The following is a 20,883-nucleotide window of genomic DNA, read 5'->3' on the forward strand; positions in this document are numbered from 1 at the left end:
AATAATACATTAAAAAAAGAAAATAACACAATAAAATTCTCACGACGTTTCGGCCACAACACAAGCGGCCTTCATCAGGTGAAGGGACGAGACTGTCTGGAGGACAGCGCTGGAGCGAACAAAGCCAAGCTCAGATCGAGACCTTTAAGCTGTGTGAGAAGGAACAAAGCGCCTTGACAAAGGAATTAGCATTGAATTTAGCATTGAAATGGCTGAGTGATTAGCTTGTGACTGGTCACAGATATGGCTATGTTAAAGTCAAAGCATACACATCCACAGAGGCACCCCTTGACAAAGGAATTAGCATAGAATTTAGCATTGAAATAGCTGAGTGATTAGCTTGTGACTGGTCACAGAAATGGCTATGTTAAAGTCAAAGCATACACATTCACAGAGGCACCTAGTAAAAATCAAACAGGAAAATTTAGCATTGAAATAACTGAGTGATTAGCTTGTGACTGGTCACAGAAATGGCTATGTTAAAGTCAAAGCCTACACATCTGAGCTATTAATAGTAACTGGGTCAGTGTCTACTTCAAATATTGTTCAGGCTCAGGAGACTTCCAAAGTTATTCGTGATGTTATACATTTGGTTGGTTTTGAGCATAATCGCGACCTTATATAATTATTACGTGATACACACGCTGAATATACGCACACAAACATCGTGTACACGTGTGTCGTGTCCTCTATTGTCCACATAGACGGCTTGTGCTGACGAGAGAACGATCTTAACGTACAATGTCGTGACATGTATCAGCCCTTTGTCGATCCAGCGTTTTGATAGAGGCCTCCCCCACACCATGTCGTTCGTGGGAGTTGTTTAACCATACTTCACCATGCCGGTCAATGCGGGTTTGGTGAAGTGAGGAGGCCCAGAAACTTGTATATGCAGATACGAGTTTGCCTGTGCTTGCATCTGCATAATTACATTCTCACACATCTTCAAGTGTAGTTTAATACTTCTAAAAATGCATTTATTCTTGAGGATTCCATAAAGTACTGTGGTAAAAAGAAAACAACTTGATTTGAATAAATTTCGATTTAAAGCTTTCGTGACTGCAGAGATTCATCTTCTTGGTTCTTTCGGTAAAGTCACGTAGAAGGGAAATAATAAAATAAAACATAATAAAATAAAATTCTCACGACGTTTCGGCCACAACACAAGCAGCCGTCCTCAGGTGAAGAAACAGAACTGTCGAAAAGACAGCGCTCCAATGAACACTGCTAAGCTTGGCAGCGTATTTTAAGCTGGGTGGGAGGAGCAGAGCGCCTTGCCAAAAGAGTTTACATATCAACAGAATAATTTAGCATTGAAGTAGCTGTGTTAATGTGATAGATTAGCAGGATGTTAAAGTCAGAAATTAGCATGTAACTGGGAGATTAGCATGATGTTAATGTGAGGAATTAGCATGTAACTGGTCACGGAAGTAGCTATGTTAAAGTCAGAGTTTACATATCAACAGAGGCATTTAGTATATTGACGCTAAAGAAGTGCAACTACCCAACTATCATACAATAACCCGATGTGAAAGAACTAAATATAAACTACATCAATATAATCAATGTACTCAATATATTCTCCACTAAGCTGAGCTACTAACAATAAGTTATTATACATTAAACTTCTATGTCGCAAAAAATATTATAATATGCCTCCAAATAATATTTTTATTATAAACTGGCATAGACAGACCACAACATTGAATTATACACTGAGTTACTATACACTACCCTATACGTTAGATTATAATAATATTAGACTTGTAATATTACACTATGTATTATTTTACCAACCCTACTGTATACCACACTGCTATATATTGACTATACAATTACGATACTATATATTACCAAATAAATTATATTAAACATTACACTGAATACTTTGTTAAACAAGGAATGCTTTGAGCTTGTGGGTTGAATCCATCTGTGTGAAGTTGTGTTATTTCCCCATATGCAAGGTGGGGTCTCTCTGGGTTCCACTCACACAAACATCTCAATGCAATGGGACCTTTCTGAAAATGCAGTACTTAGACTCAATGAAGCTTTCCTGGGTAACTAGTTAAGATTGTAATAATTAGCATGAGAGATAATGACGTTCAGTTATAAGGGCCATTAATAGTACTATACTGTATTTTTATTGAAGACTATTTTACGTAGTTGTTTGTAAAAAAAAGTGTCCATTCTCAAAACTTTTTGACGGGCCCTCGTACAGAAATGATATTACAATCTTATATGGAGATAGCGAGTCAGAGTGTTGTGAATAGTGGAGTGAACGTGTGGTGTCATCATTATATTGTTGGTGTGTATATACAGAAAGGCCTATTTGGTGGGTAACATTAGGAAAATGGAGGTAGTTCGTCATTGTTGTTAAACAAAATCTTATTTGGGTGGATAAGAGGAGTAAAATCGTACATGATAGGAACTGCAATATTGTGGAGTTCTGGTATAATGAGTTGTAGTATATATGAATCTTATGTCACCTTAAGTATGCCTGTGTGAGTACACTCGTGACACGGGTGTCATGCGCGTGACCTTTGTCTTTTGTTTCAGATGTGCGAGAGCAACTCCGCTGCGAGTCAAGGTGGTGCTGGGAGAATTGCCTTCACCATTGATGGCACTTCACCAGCACCCATCTCAACCCCACCTCAATCCGGTAGAATTACAAGAACGAAAAAACTTATCTCTTGTGACGTCTGTGGGAAAAAATTCCAGCTGGCATGGTGCCTAGAAGCCCACGTAAGAACGCACAAGGAGACCCGTGATCAATGGTGCGGCATATGCGGAAAAAGGTTTGATCAGCTAGGAAAATTAAAAAGGCATTTGAAGACCCATGAGAAGGATTACATGATAAAGGGTGCAACAGGCTTGGTGATTAACGGCAGTTTTGCCAATGCGGTGTTGAATCCACCGTCGCCCTATGAGATATGCTCAGTCTGCGGATTTTTAAGTCCTATTGAAATCCTGAAAACTCATGAAAGTCTTCACGCACAGTTCTTGTACAGACCGAAGCCTGAACATGATTACACTTCGACAAAAGATAGCGGCGTTAAGATAAATGACATGAAATCCAATTTTCTTGAATGCTTTGGCCTAGTTCCACATCAACAAACTGCTTTACCAGTCAGTGAGAATAAACCATACGCTGCTCTCGATCCTATTACGAGCATGAAAGTGTTGATGGCCTTGCAGCAGAAGAAGAAGGAAAAGCGAAGTAGACCTAAGCCCATTAGAAGAAAGAAGACCACCACCAGCGTCACCAATTGCAGCAGTAGCAACAGCCAGAATTCGGACATCAAGAGGATGGACTGCACGGAAGCAAGAGGCTGCGTGGAGCAGAGCATCCCCAAGGTGGATGAACCCAACCTGGCACCTTTAGGTACGTCCTAGTAATGCACACACTACATTTCATTTGGATGTAATTCATAATTTCACAAATTAGTTAATGTACGCATATGTTGACCATTTTTGTATGCCTGCGCTGAGGAGTCTAGAGATCTGATGTGGTGCTGCTCGGATGTTGGGTTACACCGTGAAACTCTGGGTTTCAGTCACCGAGCCATGATTAAACTGGCTTCTCATTGATGGTCTTATCCAGTTACCAAACACTTCTTCCAGCAAACACTTCTGATGTCGCGTGATGTGTAGGAAATTGCAATAACCTCCTAGTGGATAAAAATCGGTCACGAAGGGATGTCATGAGTAGTGCAATGATATCTCCTTCCACGAGCTGTTCTCTTACATGAGGTGGTTCACTGCTGTGTGAGAGTTGCACAGGGATACTTCATCTCATGACATGGAGCCAATAGCACCATTGGAAGGAAACTGAGCAAAATACATTGCTTGACAAATTCCAAAAAGTATCTATTTCTTAACCGGGGTAAATATTACTTAAACAAGTGGGTAAATTTAGGGAACATTTTTGAATGTATAGACCGAGTCATTTCCACAATGGGAATTTCCTCTTCATTGTACTAACACCTAACTTCCATGTGTATTTACTCGTTCTATTGCAGGTAATTATTGTGAAATTAATGAGCTGTAATAGAATAATCTGGCTCAACCACCTCAATGTTAAATTATAGTTGTTGCTCTGCATCAACATCAACCACACGAAGAAGTGCAAAATGTTGGGGCTTCAAAATAAGCCCCAAAAATGTATTATGATATTTTGCAGGAAATCAGTATCTTGCTTTTCTACTATTTGTACGTATGTTGAACTTCTTTCGTACCATACGTAGCCAACCGTGCTAATCGGAGGTATTTGTTGCTGGCCATTTGGCATTTTGGGCCTTTGGGTATGTGGTCAGCAACCGTGATTGATAAAACGTCCCATATACATAGTAATGCTATGGCATCCACTGCATGGTGATAAATAAATTATGTATTAGCGCGTGCGTGTGCTCAACGGTGGATGTCTTGTGTTTCAGAGGAAAAGCCCTTCCCGTGCAGTGACTGCTCGTACGGAGCGACGCAGAAGTCGAAGCTCAAGAGACACGTCCTGAGCGTTCACCACGTGCCCTTCGATAGCGCGCTGGACTCCGACTGTCCCAAGAAGAGAAGACGGCTGGCTGGGTGCCGAGACCACGGCTCAACTCTGGATTTGGAGCGCGCACGATGCTCACGGAGAACTCTCTGATGATTTATTTCTTCCTGAAGCTGAGGTACCACGTGTGGGGCGATGAACGCAAGGTTTTGTGCAGCGGACATTTCCATGATGAAATTTCGTCACGTTCACTGCTGCGAGGTTACATCTATTGCCGTATATTTTTAGTCAATTGCTGTATTTTATGGTATACAATATATTTAATAAATTGTCCTAATTTAATAACAAAGGTTTTTGGGTTAGATCGTGTAAGTATAAATGTGTCATAACCCTACACCACCTGACACAGCCAATTAGTAAGGAATTTGTCACGTAAACAAAACTCCACTTAGTTACTACTTCAGCCCACCGGTGTTTTGGAGAGTAAATCCACAAGATGAGTACGACGTTTCACTGGTAATTACATCCAGCATCATCGGGCGATTTGCCAGAATAGTGAAGCCATCCACCTGCTTCCGATCTTAAATAGAGAAAGGCGATGTCATCACTGAACCCATCAGGTGCAGAAATCAGAGGCGGGGAGGGGGATTATTGAAATGATATAATTGATTAGTAATCATTTAATTAGTATGTTTCCTCTATAAGTAATGATAAATGTGAGATGTCTTCTTCCTCCACGCGTTTGTTCCACTCACGTGGGGTCCGCCGTCCTTGCCACCTTATCCACACCGCCCCGTCCCGCGCCATCTCTCCCTCCGCTCCTCGGGCCACCACGTTCGACCGCATCACCACATCGCCCCACGTCTTCTTCTGCCTTCATCTCCTCATCTTACAATCACAATTACTTAATAATACGCTTCCAGGCCGCACTAAGCCTGTAGCTGTCAGAGAGGTTAAAATAATACAAATTTTCTCAGTTTCAATGGATTCTCGAATTAGTCTTGGCCAGTAATAATGAGTTTTACACAACACTTCATCGTTATCAAAATACATGACGTGTTCTTGTTGGCAAGCATGTACTGCAACTTCCGACAGTTATGTTTGAGAGTGTTTAATATTTATTTGGTGTTCCTTTAGTCTTACGCTAATGTTACATCCCATCTGTCCAATATAACATCTGCCACATAAGCCATTAATCCGATACACACCATCCGTTGACAACTTAGGCAATTCATCTTAAGTACAAGATACTATTTTTTGAATTTTGTGTACCGTGCCAAATCTTACTTAGATGTTTAGCTTTTTGCTTTTCCAAAACTCGAGCTAATTTCTCAATTACTCCCACGATATATGGTATTTTAATTGTTTAATAACCTGATTCAGCAGTATTGCTGTTCGATCTTGGTTTAGCATTCACTGCTCTGTTAATTTGAGCATTATTGTAGACATTCAATCGTAGCTTTTCTTTGACATGTTTAATCTCTCTCCTCAGACTTTGACCATCTGACACTGTTTTAGCTAGATGTATGAGCATCTTGTTGAGAAAGGATTTATGTGCGGGGTGATGATGCCAATCTGCATTCAGATAGGCATCAGTATGTGTTCCCTTTCGGTAAACGCTGTGTGTGTTACTTTACCATTTAGGCCTCATCCGAGCAAAATATCCAGGAAAGGGAGTGTGTTATTCACCTCCATTTCCATGGTGAAATGGATGGCCGGTTTTTGTGAATTGAGATGATTTAGACATTCATTCATTAAGTGTATCCTTACCATGTCGCCAGACAACCAAAGTGTCATCTACATATCTACACCAAAAAGTGGGTTTTAATGTACTTGAAGCAAGTGCTCTTGCAACCCGTGGGTTGAGGACCCCTGTGTTAGAGGCCACACAGGACGGGGGGGGGGGAAGTTTATCGTTGTGTTTGTCGCTGCGAGCAGACAGCGTGCAATGGAGAGCTTGCTCAGAGCGGAGCTGGGCACGGACTCGGCGAGGCCGCTGGGCGCTGCGGCCGGTGGAGGCTGCATCAGCACCGGGCAGAGCTACGAGACGGGGCGCGGACACGTGTCCTCTACCCTCCTCTTCGCCTCCTCTACACCACCTTGCTTCCTCGCCTCAACCTTCATTCATTCAGCCCTGTATCACTTTTTTTCGCTGCGACTACTAGCACCACCGTGGTGAATGTTGCAGTGAACTTCCCCTCGTTGATTCCCCCCTCCACCCACGTTAAGGGACTCGGTCTACCAGACACTTTGACCGCTTCGTCTCATCCACTCCGCGTTCAAACACTGCGCCTCACTGTAGTTCACAACAACGCACTCAACTAAACAACTCGGTCCCCCACTCATCCAGTCACTAACTCAATCACCCTATCACACATTCATCCAGTCACTAACTCATCCAGTCACTAACTCAATCACCCTATCACACACTATCTCGTCACTAATTCAATCACCCTATCACCCACTCATCCAGTTAACCACTCATCCAGTCACCCACTCATTCAGTCACCCACTCATCCAGTCACCCACTCATTCAGTCACCCACTCAATCACCCTATCACCCACTCATCAAATCAGCCACGCATCCAGTCACCCACTCATCCAGTCATCCACGCAATCACCCTATAACCCACTCATCCACTCATCCAGTCACCCACTCAATCACCCTATCACATACTAATCTAGTCACTAATTAAATCACCCTATCACCCACTCATCCAGTCACCCACTCATCTAGTCACCCACTCATTTAGTCCCCCACTCAATCACCCACTCATCTAATCACCCACGCATTCAGTCACCCACGCATCCAGTCACCCACTCATCCGGTCACTGACTCAATCACCCTATCACACACTCCTCCACTCGTTTACTCAAACACTCACCCATTTACTCACCCACCTGCTCACCACCATGCAGGTCACCTCACTCTTATTTTCAGATTGATCAGTTTGCACTGCTCCACTCTGGAATCCACACCCGGTCTTCCTGTTTTCCCAAACTCTTGCAACAATAAACTTGATCAATTTAAGGAACGCGTTTTTTTGATCTTAATTATCTAATTACTCATTGGACAGTTATGTATTATTTTTTTATTGTTACTGGCCGTTTGGCGTTTTGTATTGTGTGGGGTTTGCATCGCTGTCAACCCCTCATCAGTGCCTACCTTATTACAGAACAATTCAGACCTTGTTGGTCACCCCGTGCCCCTTATAAGTCCCATGACAAGGGAGAAACACACAAATAAACTTAACAAAAATGTTGCCCGTATTGAAACGGCCGTCTGCCGTATGGACCTGACAACTCACTTTCCCCCAACAGAATACGGGTAAACCGTGTGGGTTGGCGGCTATGGGTTTTGTTGTGTTTGCGAGTCCAAGTTATAGGACTGCACCCTGGGTTGTGCGTGATTCTCATTGGTGGGAGATTCCCTTCGCTGTGTTGCACGCCAGTGGCTGGGGGCTGCCTGGGGTCAGTGACGTGTGAGCCGGTCCCAATGTGCACCGGCAAACATTTACCGCCAGGTGGCCCCAGTGTTTATTGCCCGTCTCCACGTGGATACCTGAAACCCATGTCAATCCACTGCTGGATGAGTCCCGCAATGAAGATACAATCAGTACATCCACTTTGCTTTTGGACTCCACCTGTTCCATTGGCGGCCGAATGCGAATCTAAATGTGCATACGTTAGAGACTGGTTAATGCGCATAGAAATCAAACCAATTGACCTACAACATTTGCCCCATCAACTTTTGTAGAATTTTAGATGTGCATTACAGCTACTTTAGCCGGATGGTTGTGGTGGCTATGTATGCCTGTAATCCACGACTACGTGGAGGTGAGGGTTGGTGGATCACAAAAATGTTGCAACAACTCCCACCCCTTGGTCGTCAAGGAGGTAGAGAAGGCGGTGTGGAATAATGTGGACTCCGCCTGTTCCATCTGTAGATTTGTGATAGAGCGTTGGCCCCCCATTTGCTTGGATTTCTCCAGGTGCTCCGATTTCCTCCCACATGTAAACACTCATTAATCTTGATTTGAAGCTTTCGTGACTGCAGGAATCCTTACTCTTTGGTTCTTTCGGTAAAGTCACGTAGGTAGAAAAAATAATAAGGGATCACGACGTTTCGATCGCCACACAAGCAATCTCACTGAGTCTCAAGACTCTTGTTCAGGAGGGCCTGCCAACTTTTCGCAGGAGTAATTTGGATGTTTGGCTAGTACCAGTTACATTGTATGTTGTTGTTTTCCCATGGGAGTAAACCCATACAGAGAAAGGGACCAGAATGAGGAAAGCGAAGCCAGGCAGTCCTTCACAAGATGTCATGCACGGGCGTGACCACTGCACCACCTTGCCGCCCAAACAAATGTAATTTAAATAATGTACAATACTGGCAAATAAACCCTATTAGTATCAACTGAATTTCTGGACAATGTGGCACGTGTATAGCTGCATCGGTGTTTCTAAAAGTCGTGTTCACATTGCCTGAAATTAATAATATTATAAAGTACAGGTTTCCCACCTCTGGTTTCTTTTTACTTACTGGTTGTCCTCATTATGTGTGTCACAGGTAATATGGCAAGGAAAATATTACGCAGCACGAGTTGTAGGATTAGGGCAATTATGGTGACACACGTGACCCCCTCTACACAAGAAACAGCTGAGAGTCAATGCTGTGGTGTTGTGCGATTGGTGCAAGCGACCCATCATTGTGTTTTGATGTTGAGCTGTTAAAATTGCACTGTTGTGGGGTGAGGTCAAGGCCGATGACTTCTTCCAGCGGTGTCAAGATCAGCATTTTGAAGAGGCTCGCGGAGGATGATACTGGGCACTAGGGTGCAGTCTCCCTCCATGAACAACAGAGGGCAGAGGAGCGACGGTCACAACAATTATTGGCGGAGCACTGGGCGTATAAAACACAAAGTTGGAAGAAAGTTTATCTCGGGGAGTTAACCCACAACACCTGGGTCTGTCATGCGTGTTCACACGATAACGCGTTTTCACTACGTTGAGATTTATAAGGGCACGGGGTGACCAATAAAGTATGAATTGGTCTGTGATAAGCTCGGCCCTGATAAGGGGTTGACAGATATGAAATAATCGAGCAGACAGACACGGGCCTGACTTCATCCACAGATGCCTTGTTGAGTCTCTAATTTTTAGGATTCTGCTTGAGATGTCTTGCCAATTCCTCACCAAATAATATGTACGTGTGAGTAACCAGACCTACCTGAGATCTCACGCCTCGTAGAGAGCCAAAATAAATATCGTACGTTTATAGATTGCTCGGTAACCTCCGTTCCATGCTGCCAACGACTGGCCAAGAATGTGGCCTGTAGATGCTGCCATCTGCTGGCCACTGATGTAGATGGCAGCATGGAAGGTGGTGAATTGCGGTCGTTGAGATGAGTTTTGATTGGTGAGATGAGTGAGGTTGGTTCAGTGGATGAGATGGGTGCAGTCAGTCTGGTGACTGTGTGGTTGGTGTGGTGAATGTAGTGGTTGGTGTGGTGAATGTAGTGGTTGGCGTGGTGAATGTAGTGGTTGGTGTGGTGAATGTAGTGGGTGGTGTGGTGACTGTGTGGTTGGTGTGGTGAATGTAGTGGGTGGTGTGGTGAATGTAGTGGTTGGTGTGGTGAATGTAGTGGTTGGTTTGGTGAATGTAGTGGGTGGTGTGGTGAATGTAGTGGGTGGTGTGGTGACTGTGTGGTTGGTGTGGTGAATGTAGTGGGTGGTGTGGTGAATGTAGTGGTTGGTGTGGTGAATGTAGTGGTTGGTTTGGTGAATGTAGTGGGTGGTGTGGTGAATGTAGTGGGTGAGATGAGTGTAGTAGGTGTGATGAGTGCCATTTGTGCGGTTAGTGGAGTTGGTGTTTGGTGAGTGAGGTGAGTGTTGTGATTGGTGAGGTGTAATTGGTGAGGTTAGGTTTGTGAGGTGTAATTGGGGTGGTGAGGTGGGTGAGGTGTAATTGGTGAGGTAAAGTTGGTGAGTGTATCAGTGAGCACCTTGAGGTTTCTCCTCCACGGTCGCCTTTGTCTCCCCCAGTAGCGATGTTCACTCCACACCGCACCAGGAACTCATCTGAGGCTGAGTCGACCTCACACTCTCTCACTGTCTCACAACAACAACAACCGCCATTCGCCACTAAGTGGCGGTGACGTCACCACGATGCTTGTGCCAGGCCATGTGCACCTTGAAGCCACGTGAAGTGTCGAACGCCCGCTGGCAGGAGGTCACGGGGCAGACCCAGGTGGTGCCACGGGTCGACTGACTGAGATGACTGAGATGACTGGCTGATGCACCACCTGTGCCCCCTGCTCACACTCACGCACGCGCACTCACTCACAAGCGCGAGTTCGCGTTTTCAGGCGATATAAAATAATTTATATTTCATGCCAGTTGGTTCTGAAGGACGGCTGTTTGTAATTTGGGCGTTCGTAAGTCGAGGACTGTCTGTAAATAAAGATTCCGATTGTGGGGCTTTCACCGTGGGATGAGCTTGGCCCGATCCGCGGGGGCGTGGCTTGCACGACAGTGGGCGGGACATAGCCGCGACGGGCGTGGCTTATCCAGGAAGTGGAGACCGCGATCGCCGGACTGCAAGCCAGACAGAAGCGCGCTTCTTTTAAAGTTAACAACAACATTGTTAAATGTAAGTAGCGCCTCTCTACTTTATTATTGTTTTATTTGTTTAATACATTACTTGTGGTGCCGTGAGTCGAGTGAAATCAGTCAATAACCTTGCTAGACATGGCTAAGCTTTTAATAAGGGGCGCCGCGGTGTCGAGATGTTAACTACCTCGCTAGGCCTACAGCAGCGTGGAGGTTCCATCGAGACCCTGACGCCTACTCTGTATTTGTTTATTTTTTTCCCCTGTGGTCGCGTAGATTCTTCTCCTGGTCCTTCGGTTTTCCCCTCCACATTTAGAAACGTGAGTTTAGAGTACTTGACTGCTATAAATGTCCACATGATAAGCCACTTTCGTTGAGCTATCATTTGTGTCCAGGTCGCTTCTGATAAGAGTTATATAGCTCAGTGGGCCTTACCTGGTTAAATAAAAATAGTTTATAGTTTAGTTTATAGTTCATAAGAACTCGTGACAAGGGTCAGTGTCTACTTCAAATATTGTTCAGGCTCTGGAGACCTCCAAAGTTATTCGTGATGTTATACATTTGGTTCGTTTTGAGAATAATCGCGACCTTATATGATTATTACGTGATACACACGCTGAATATACGCACACAAACATCGTGTACACATGTGTCGTGCCCTCTATTGTCCACATAGACGGCTTGTGCTGACGAGAGAACGATCTTAACGTACAATGTCGTGACATGTATCAGCCCTTTGTCGATCCAGCGTTTTGATAGAGGCCTCCCCCACACCATGTCGTTCGTGGGAGTTGTTTAACCATACTTCACCATGCCGGTCAATGCGGGTTTGGTGAAGTGAGGAGGCCCAGAAACTTGTATATGTAGATACGAGTTTGCCTGTGCTTGCATCTGCATAATTACATTCTCACACATCTTCAAGTGTAGTTTAATACTTCTAAAAATGCATTTATTCTTGAGGATTCCATAAAGTACTGTGGTAAAAAGAAAACAACTTGATTTGAATAAATTTCGATTTAAAGCGTTCGTGACTGCAGGGATTCATCTTCTTGGTTCTTTCGGTAAAGTCACGTAGAAGGGAAATAATAAACTAATAAAAATAAAACATAATATAAGAAAATTCTCACGACGTTTCGGCCACAACACAAGTAGCCTTCCTCAGGTGAAGAAACAGAACTGTCGGAAAGACAGCGCTCCAATGAACACTGCTAAGCTTCGCAGCGTATTTTAAGCTGGGTGGGAGGAGCAGAGCGCCTTGCCAAAAGAGTTTACATATCAACAGAATAATTTAGCATTGAAGTAGCTGTGTTAATGTGATAGATTAGCAGGATGTTAAAGTCAGAAATTAGCATGTAACTGTGAGATTAGCATGATGTTAATGTGAGGAATTAGCATGTAACTGGTGACGGAAGTAGCTATGTTAAAGTCAGGGTTTACATATCAACTGAGGCATTTAGTATATTGACGCTAAAGAACTGCAACTACCCAACTATCATACAATAAACCGATGTGAAAGAACTAAATATAAACTACATCAATATAATCAATGTACTCAATATATTCTCCACTAAGCTGAGCTACTAACAATACGTCATTATACATTACACTTCTATGTCGCAAAAATTATTATAATATGCCTCCAAATATTGTTTTATTATAAACTGCCATAGACAGACCCCAACATTGAATTATACGCAGCGTTACTATACACTACCCTATACCTTAGATTATAATAATATTACACTGTATTATTTTACCAACCCTACTGTATACCACACTGCTATATATTGACTATACAATTACGATACTATATATTACCAAATAAATTATATTAAACATTACACTGAATACTTTGTTAAACAAGGAATGCTTTGAGCTTGTGGGTTGAATCCATCTGTGTGAAGTTGTGTTATTTCCCCATATGCAAGGTGGGGTCTCTCTGGGTTCCACTCACACAAACATCTCAATGCAATGGGACCTTTCTGAAAATGCAGTACTTAGACTCAATGAAGCTTTCCTGGGTAACTAGTTAACATTGTAATAATTAGCATGAGAGATAATGACGTTCAGTTATAAGTGCCATTAATAGTACTATACTGTACTTTTATTGAAGACTATTTTACGTAGTTGTTTGTAAAAAAAAGTGTCCATTCTCAAAACTTTTTGACGGGCCCTCGTACAGAAATGATATTACAATCTTATATGGATATTGCGAGTCAGAGTGTTGTGAATAGTGGAGTGAACGTGTGGTGTCATCATTATATTGTTGGTGTGTATATACAGAAAGGCCTATTTGGTGGGTAACATTAGGAAAATGGAGGTAGTTCGTCATTGTTGTTAAACAAAATCTTATTTGGGTGGATAAGAGGAGTAAAATCGTACATGATAGGAACTGCAATATTGTGGAGTTCTGGTATAATGAGTTGTAGTATATATGAATAATATGTCACCTTAAGTATGCCTGTGTGAGTACACTCGTGACACGGGTGTCATGCGCGTGACCTTTGTCTTTTGTTTCAGATGTGCGAGAGCAACTCCGCTGCGAGTCAAGGTGGTGCTGGGAGAATTGCCTTCACCATTGATGGCACTTCACCAGCACCCATCTCAACCTCACCTCAATCCGGTAGAATTACAAGAACGAAAAAACTTATCTCTTGTGACGTCTGTGGGAAAAAATTCCAGCTGGCATGGTGCCTAGAAGCCCACGTAAGAACGCACAAGGAGACCCGTGATCAATGGTGCGGCATATGCGGAAAAAGGTTTGATCAGCTAGGAAAATTAAAAAGGCATTTGAAGACCCATGAGAAGGATTACATGATAAAGGGTGCACCAGGCTTGGTGAATAACGGCAGTTTTGCCAATGCGGTGTTGAATCCACCGTCGCCCTATGAGATGTGCTCAGTCTGCGGATTTTTAAGTCCTATTGAAATCCTGAAAACTCATGAAAGTCTTCACGCACAGTTCTCGTACAGACCGAAGCCTGAACATGATTACACTTCGACAAAAGATAGCGGCGTTAAGATAAATGACATGAAATCCAATTTTCTTGAATGCTTTGGCCTAGTTCCACGTCAACAAACTGCTTCACCAGTCAGTGAGAATAAACCATACGCTGCTCTCGATCCTATGACGAGCATGAAAGTGTTGATGGCCTTGCAGCAGAAGAAGAAGGAAAAGCGAAGTAGACCTAAGCCCATTAAAAGAAAGAAGACCACCACCAGCGTCACCAATTGCAGCAGTAGCAACAGCCAGAATTCGGACATCAAGAGGATGGACTGCACGGAAGCAGGAGGCTGCGTGGAGCAGAGCATCCCCAAGGTGGATGAACCCAACCTGGCACCTTTAGGTACGTCCTAGTAATGCACACACTACATTTCATTTGGATGTAATTCATGATTTCACAAATTAGTTAATGTATGCATATGTTGACCATATCTGTATGCCTGCGCTGAGGAGTCTAGAGATCTGATGTGGTGCTGCTCGGATGTTGGGTTAAACCGTGAAACTCTGGGTTTCAGTCACCGAGCCATGATTAAACTGGCTTCTCATTGATGGACTTATCCAGTTACCAAACACTTCTTCCAGCAAACACTTCTGATGTCGCGTGATGTGTAGGAAATTGCAATAACCTAAAAATTATAGTTGTTGCTCTGCATCAACATCAACCACACGAAGAAGTGCAAAATGTTGGGGCTTCAAAATAAGCCCCAAAAATGTGTTCTTCTGATATTTTTCAGGAAACCAGTATCTTGCTTTTCTACTATTTGCACACATGTTGAACTTCTTTCGTACCATACGTAGCCAACCGTGCTAATCGGAGGTATTTGTTGCTGGCCATTTGGCATTTTAGGCCTTTGGGCCTTTGGGCCTGTGGTCAGCAACCGTGATTGATAAAACGTCCCATATACATAGTAATGCTATGGCATCCACTGCATGGTGATAAATAAATTATGTATTAGCGCGTGCGTGTGCTCAACGGTGGATGTCTTGTGTTCCAGAGGAAAAGCCCTTCCCGTGCAGTGACTGCTCGTACGGAGCGACGCAGAAGTCGAAGCTCAAGAGACACGTCCTGAGCGTTCACCACGTGCCCTTCGATAGCGCGCTGGACTCCGACTGCCCCAAGAAGAGAAGGCGGCTGGCTGGGTGCCGAGACCACGGCTCAACTCTGGATTTGGAGCGCGCACGATGCTCACGGAGAACTCCCTGATGATTTATTTCATCCTGAGGCTGAGGTACCACGTGTGGGGCGATGAACTCAAGGTTTTGTGCAGCGGACATTTCCATGATGAAATTTCGTCACGTTCACTGCTGCGAGGTTACATCTATTGCCGTATATGTTTAGTCAATTGCTGTATTTTCTGGTATACAATTATATTTAATAAATTGTCCTAATTTCATAACAAAGGTTTTTGGGTTAGATCGTGTAAGTATAAATGTGTCATAACCCTACACCACCTGACACAGCCAATTAGTAAGGAATTTGTCACGTAAACAAAACTCCACTTAGTTACTACTTCAGCCCACCGGTGTTTTGGAGAGTAAATCCACAAGATGAGTACGACGTTTCACTGGTAATTACATCCAGCATCATCGGGCGATTTGCCAGAATAGTGAAGCCATCCACCTGCTTCCGGTCTTAAATAGAGAAAGGCGATGTCATCACTGAACCCATCAGGTGCAGAAATCAGAGGCGGGGAGGGGGATTATTGAAATTATATAATTGATTAGTAATAATTAAATTAGTATGTTTCCTCTATAAGTAATGATAAATGTGAGATGTCTTCTTCTTCCACGCGTTTGTTCCACTCACGTGGGGTCCGCCGTCCTTGCCACCTTCTCCACACCGCCCCGTCCCGCGCCATCTCTCCCTCCGCTCCTCGGGCCACCACGTTCGACCGCATCACCACATCGCCCCACGTCTTCTTCTGCCTTCATCTCCTCATCTTACAATCACAATTACTTAATAATACGCTTCCAGGCCGCACTAAGCCTGTAGCTGTCAGAGAGGTTAAAATAAGACAAATTTTCTCAGTTTCAATGGATTCTCGAATTAGTCTTGGCCAGTAATAATGAGTTTTACACAACACTTCATCGTTATCAAAATACATGAAGTGTTCTTGTTGGCAAGCATGTACTGCAACTTCCGACAGTTATGTTTGAGAGTTTAATATTTATTTGGTGTTCCTTTAGTCTTACGCTAATGTTACATCCCATCTGTCCAATATAACATCTGCCACATAAGCCATTAATCCAATACACACCATCCGTTGACAGCTTAGGCAATTCATCTTAAGTACAAGATACTATTTTTTGAATTTTGTGTACCGTGCCAAATCTTACTTAGATGTTTAGCTTTTTGCTTTTCCAAAACTCGAGCTAATTTCTCAATTACTCCCACGATATATGGTATCTTAATTGTTTAATAACCTGATTCAGCAGTATTGCTGTTCGATCTTGGTTTAGCATTCATTGCGGTTAATTATTTGAGCATTATTGTAGACATTCAATCGTAGCGTTTCTTTGACATGTTCAATCTCTCTCCCCAGACATTCACCATCTGACACTGTTTTAGCCAGATGTATGAGCATCTTGATGAGAGTTTTCTGTACGGGGTGATGATGCGAATCTGCATTCAGATAGGCATCAGTATGGGTTTCCTTTTGGTAAACGCTGTGTGTGTTATTTTACCATTTAGGCCTCATCCGATAAATCACCTCTCCCAAGGAAATAAGTATTTAGAGGCCACACGGGACCGGGGGGGGGGGGGGAGGAGTTTATCGTTGTGTCTGTTGCTGCGAGCAGATAGCGCGCAATGGAGAGCTTGCTCAGAGCGGAGCTGGGCACGGACTCGGCGAGGCCGCTAGGCGCTTCGGCCGGTGGAGGCTGCATCAGCACCGGGCAGAGCTACGAGACGGGGCGCGGACACGTGTTCACCAAGATCAACGCCAAGAGCGGGGCACCCTCCTCTACGCATCCTCTACGCCTCCTCACCACCTCACCTCCTCTACCCTTATCCTCGCCTCCTCTACGCCTCCTCACCACGCCACCTCACCACGCCACCTCACCTCCTCACCACGCCACCTCACCTCCTCACCACGCCACCTCACCTCACCACGCCACCTCAACACCTCACCACCTCACCTCCTCTACCCTCCTCTTCGCCTCCTCTACACCACCCCGCATCTTTGCCTCAACCTTCATTCAGCCCTGTCATTAATGTATCACTTTTTTTTAGCTGCGACTACTAGCTAATTTGTCAGTTACTCCCACGAAATATGGTATTTTAATTGTTTAATAACCTGATTCAGCAGTATTGCTGTTTGATCTTGGTTTAGAATTCACTGCTCTGTTAATTTGAGCATTATTGTAGACATTCAATCGTAGCGTTTCTTTGACATGTTTAATCTCTCTCCTCAGACTTTGACCATCTGACACTGTTTTAGCCAGATGTATGAGCATCTTGTTGAGAAAGGATTTATGTGCGGGGTGATGATGCCAATCTGCCTTCAAATAGGCATCAGTATGTGTTCCCTTTCGGTAAACGCTGTGTGTGTTACTTTACCATTTAGGCCTTGTCCGAGCAAAATATCCAGGAAAGGGAGTGTGTTATTCACCTCCATTTCCATGGTGAACTGGATGGCCGTTTTTTGTGAATTGAGATGATTTAGACATTCATTCATTAAGTGTATCCTTCCCATGTCGCCAGACAACCAAAGTGTCATCTACATATCTACACCAAAAAGTGGGTTTTAATGTACTTGAAGCAAGTGCTCTTGCAACCCGGGGGTTGAGGACCCCTGTGTTAGAGGCCACACGGGGGGGGGGGGGGGGGGAGTTTAACGTTGTGTTTGTCGCTGCGAGCAGACAGCGTGCAATGGAGAGCTTGCTCAGAGCGGAGCTGGGCACGGACTCGGCGAGGCCGCTGGGTACTGCGGCCGGTGGAGGCTGCATCAGCACCGGGCAGAGCTACGAGACGGGGCGCGGACACGTGTTCACCAAGATCAACGCCAAGAGCGGGGCACCCTCCTCTACGCCTCCTCACCACCTCACCTCCTCTACCCTCCTCTTCGCCTCCTCTACACCACCTTGCATCCTCGCCTCAACCTTCATTCAGTCAGCCCTGTATCACTCTTTTTTCGCTGCGACTACTAGCACCACCGTGGTGAATGTTGCAGTGAACTTCCCCTCGTTGATTCCCCCCTCCACCCACGTTAAGGGACTCGGTCTACCAGACACTTTGACCGCTTCGTCTCATCCACTCCGCGTTCAACCACCGCGCCTCACTGCAGTTCACAACAACGCACTCAACTAAACAACTCGGTCACCCACTCATCCAGTCACTAACTCAATCACCCTATCACACATTCATCCAGTCACTAACTCATCCAGTCACTAACTCAATCACCCTATCATCCAGTCACCCACTAACTCAATCACCCTATCACACACTCATCTCGTCACTAATTCAATCACCCTATCACCCACTCATCCAGTTAACCACTCATCCAGTCACCCACTCATTCAGTCACCCACTCATTCAGTCACCCACTCATCCAGTCACCCACTCATTCAGTCACCCACTCAATCACCCTATCACCCACTCATCAAATCAGCCACGCATCCAGTCACCCACTCATCCAGTCATCCATGCAATCACCCTATAACCCACTCATCCAGTCACCCACTCAATCACCCTATCACATACTCATCTAGTCACTAATTAAATCACCCTATCACCCACTCATCCAATCACCCACTCATCTAGTCACCCACTCATTTAGTCACCCACTCAATCACCCACTCATCTAATCACCCACGCATTCAGTCACCCACGCATCCAGTCACCCACTCATCCGGTCACTGACTCAATCACCCTATCACACACTCCTCCACTCGTTTACTCAAACACTCACCCATTTACTCACCCACCCACTCACCACCATGCAGGTCACCTCACTCTTCTTTTCAGATTTATCAGTTTGCACTGCTCCACTCTGGAATCCACTCCCGGTCTTCGTGTTTTCCCAAACTCTTGCAACAATAAACTTGATCAATTTAAGGAACGCGTTTCTTTGATCTTAATTATCTAATTACTCATTGGACAGTTATGTATTATTATTTTTTATTGTTACTGGCCGTTTGGCGTTTTGTATTGTGTGGGGTTTGCATCGCTGTCAACCCCTCATCAGTGCCTACCTTATTACAGAACAATTCAGACCTTGTTGGTCACCCCGTGCCCCTTATAAGTCCCATGACAAGGGAGAAACACGCAAATAAACTTAACAAAAATGTTGCCCGTATTGAAACGGCCGTCTGCCGTATGGACCTGACAACTCACTTTCCCCCAACAGAATACGGGTAAACCGTGTGGGTTGGCGGCTATGGGTTTTGTTGTGTTTGCGAGTCCAAGTTATAGGACTGCACCCTGGGTTGTGCGTGGTTCTCATTGGTGGGAGATTCCCTTCGCTGTGTTGCACGCCAGTGGCTGGGGGCTGCCTGGGGCTAGTGACGTGTAAGCCGGTCCCAATGTGCACCGGCAAACATTTACCGCCAGGTGGCCCCAGTGTTTATTGCCCGTCTCCACGTGGATACCTGAAAACACGTCAATCCACTGCTGGATGAGTCCCGCAATGAAGATACAATCAGTACATCCACTTTGCTTTTGGACACCACCTGTTCCATTGGCGGCCGAATGCGAATCTAAATGTGCATACGTTAGAGACTGGTTAATGCGCATAGAAATCAAACCAATTGACCTACGACATTTGCCCCATCAACTTTTGTAGAATTTTAGATGTGCATTACAGCTACTTTAGCCGGATGGTTGTGGTGGCTTTGTATGCCTGTAATCCACGACTACGTGGAGGTGAGGGTTGGTGGATCACAAAAATGTTGCGACAACTCCCACCCCTTGGTCGTCAAGGAGGTAGAGAAGGCGGTGTGGAATAATGTGGACTCCGCCTGTTCCATCTGTAGATTTGTGATAGAGCGTTGGCCCCCCATTTGCTTGGATTTCTCCAGGTGCTCCGATTTCCTCCCACATGTAAACACTCATTAATCTTGATTTGAAGCTTTCGTGACTGCAGGAATCCTTACTCTTTGGTTCTTTCGGTAAAGTCACGTAGGTAGAAAAAATAATAATGGATCACGACGTTTCGATCGCCACACAAGCAATCTCACTGAGTCTCAAGACTCTTGTTCAGGAGGGGCCTGACAACTTTTCGCAGGAGTAATTTGGATGTTTGGCTAGTACCAGTTACATTGTATGTTGTTGTTTTGCTGTGGGAGTAAACCCATACAGAAAAAGGGACCAGAATGAGGAAAGCGAAGCCAGGCAGTCCTTCAGAAGATGTCATGCACGGGCGTGACCACTGCACCACCCTGCCGCCCAAACAAATGTAATTTAAATAATGTACAATACTGGCAAATAAACCCTATTAGTATCAACTGAATTTGTGGACAATGTGGCACGTGTATAGCTGCATCGGTGTTTCTAAAAGTCGTGTTCAAATTGCTTATTAAAAATATTATAAAGAACAGGTTTCTCACCTCTGGTTTCATTTGACTTACCGGTTGTCCTCATTATGTGTGTCACAGGTAATATGGCAAGGAAAATATTATGCAGCACGAGTTGTAGGATTAGGGCAATTATGGTGACACACGTGACCCCCTCTACACAAGTATCAGCTGAGAGTCAATGCTGGGATGTTGTGCGATTGGTGCAAGCGACACATCATTGTGTTTTGATGTTGAGCTGTTAAAATTGCACTGTTGTGAGGTGA

The sequence above is a fragment of the Petromyzon marinus genome, unplaced genomic scaffold (genome assembly GCF_048934315.1).
Source record: "Petromyzon marinus isolate PM22_M1 ecotype Great Lakes invasive population unplaced genomic scaffold, UKy_Petmar_22M1.pri1.0 PM_Scaffold_2, whole genome shotgun sequence".
Classification (NCBI taxonomy): Eukaryota; Metazoa; Chordata; class Hyperoartia; order Petromyzontiformes; family Petromyzontidae; genus Petromyzon; species Petromyzon marinus.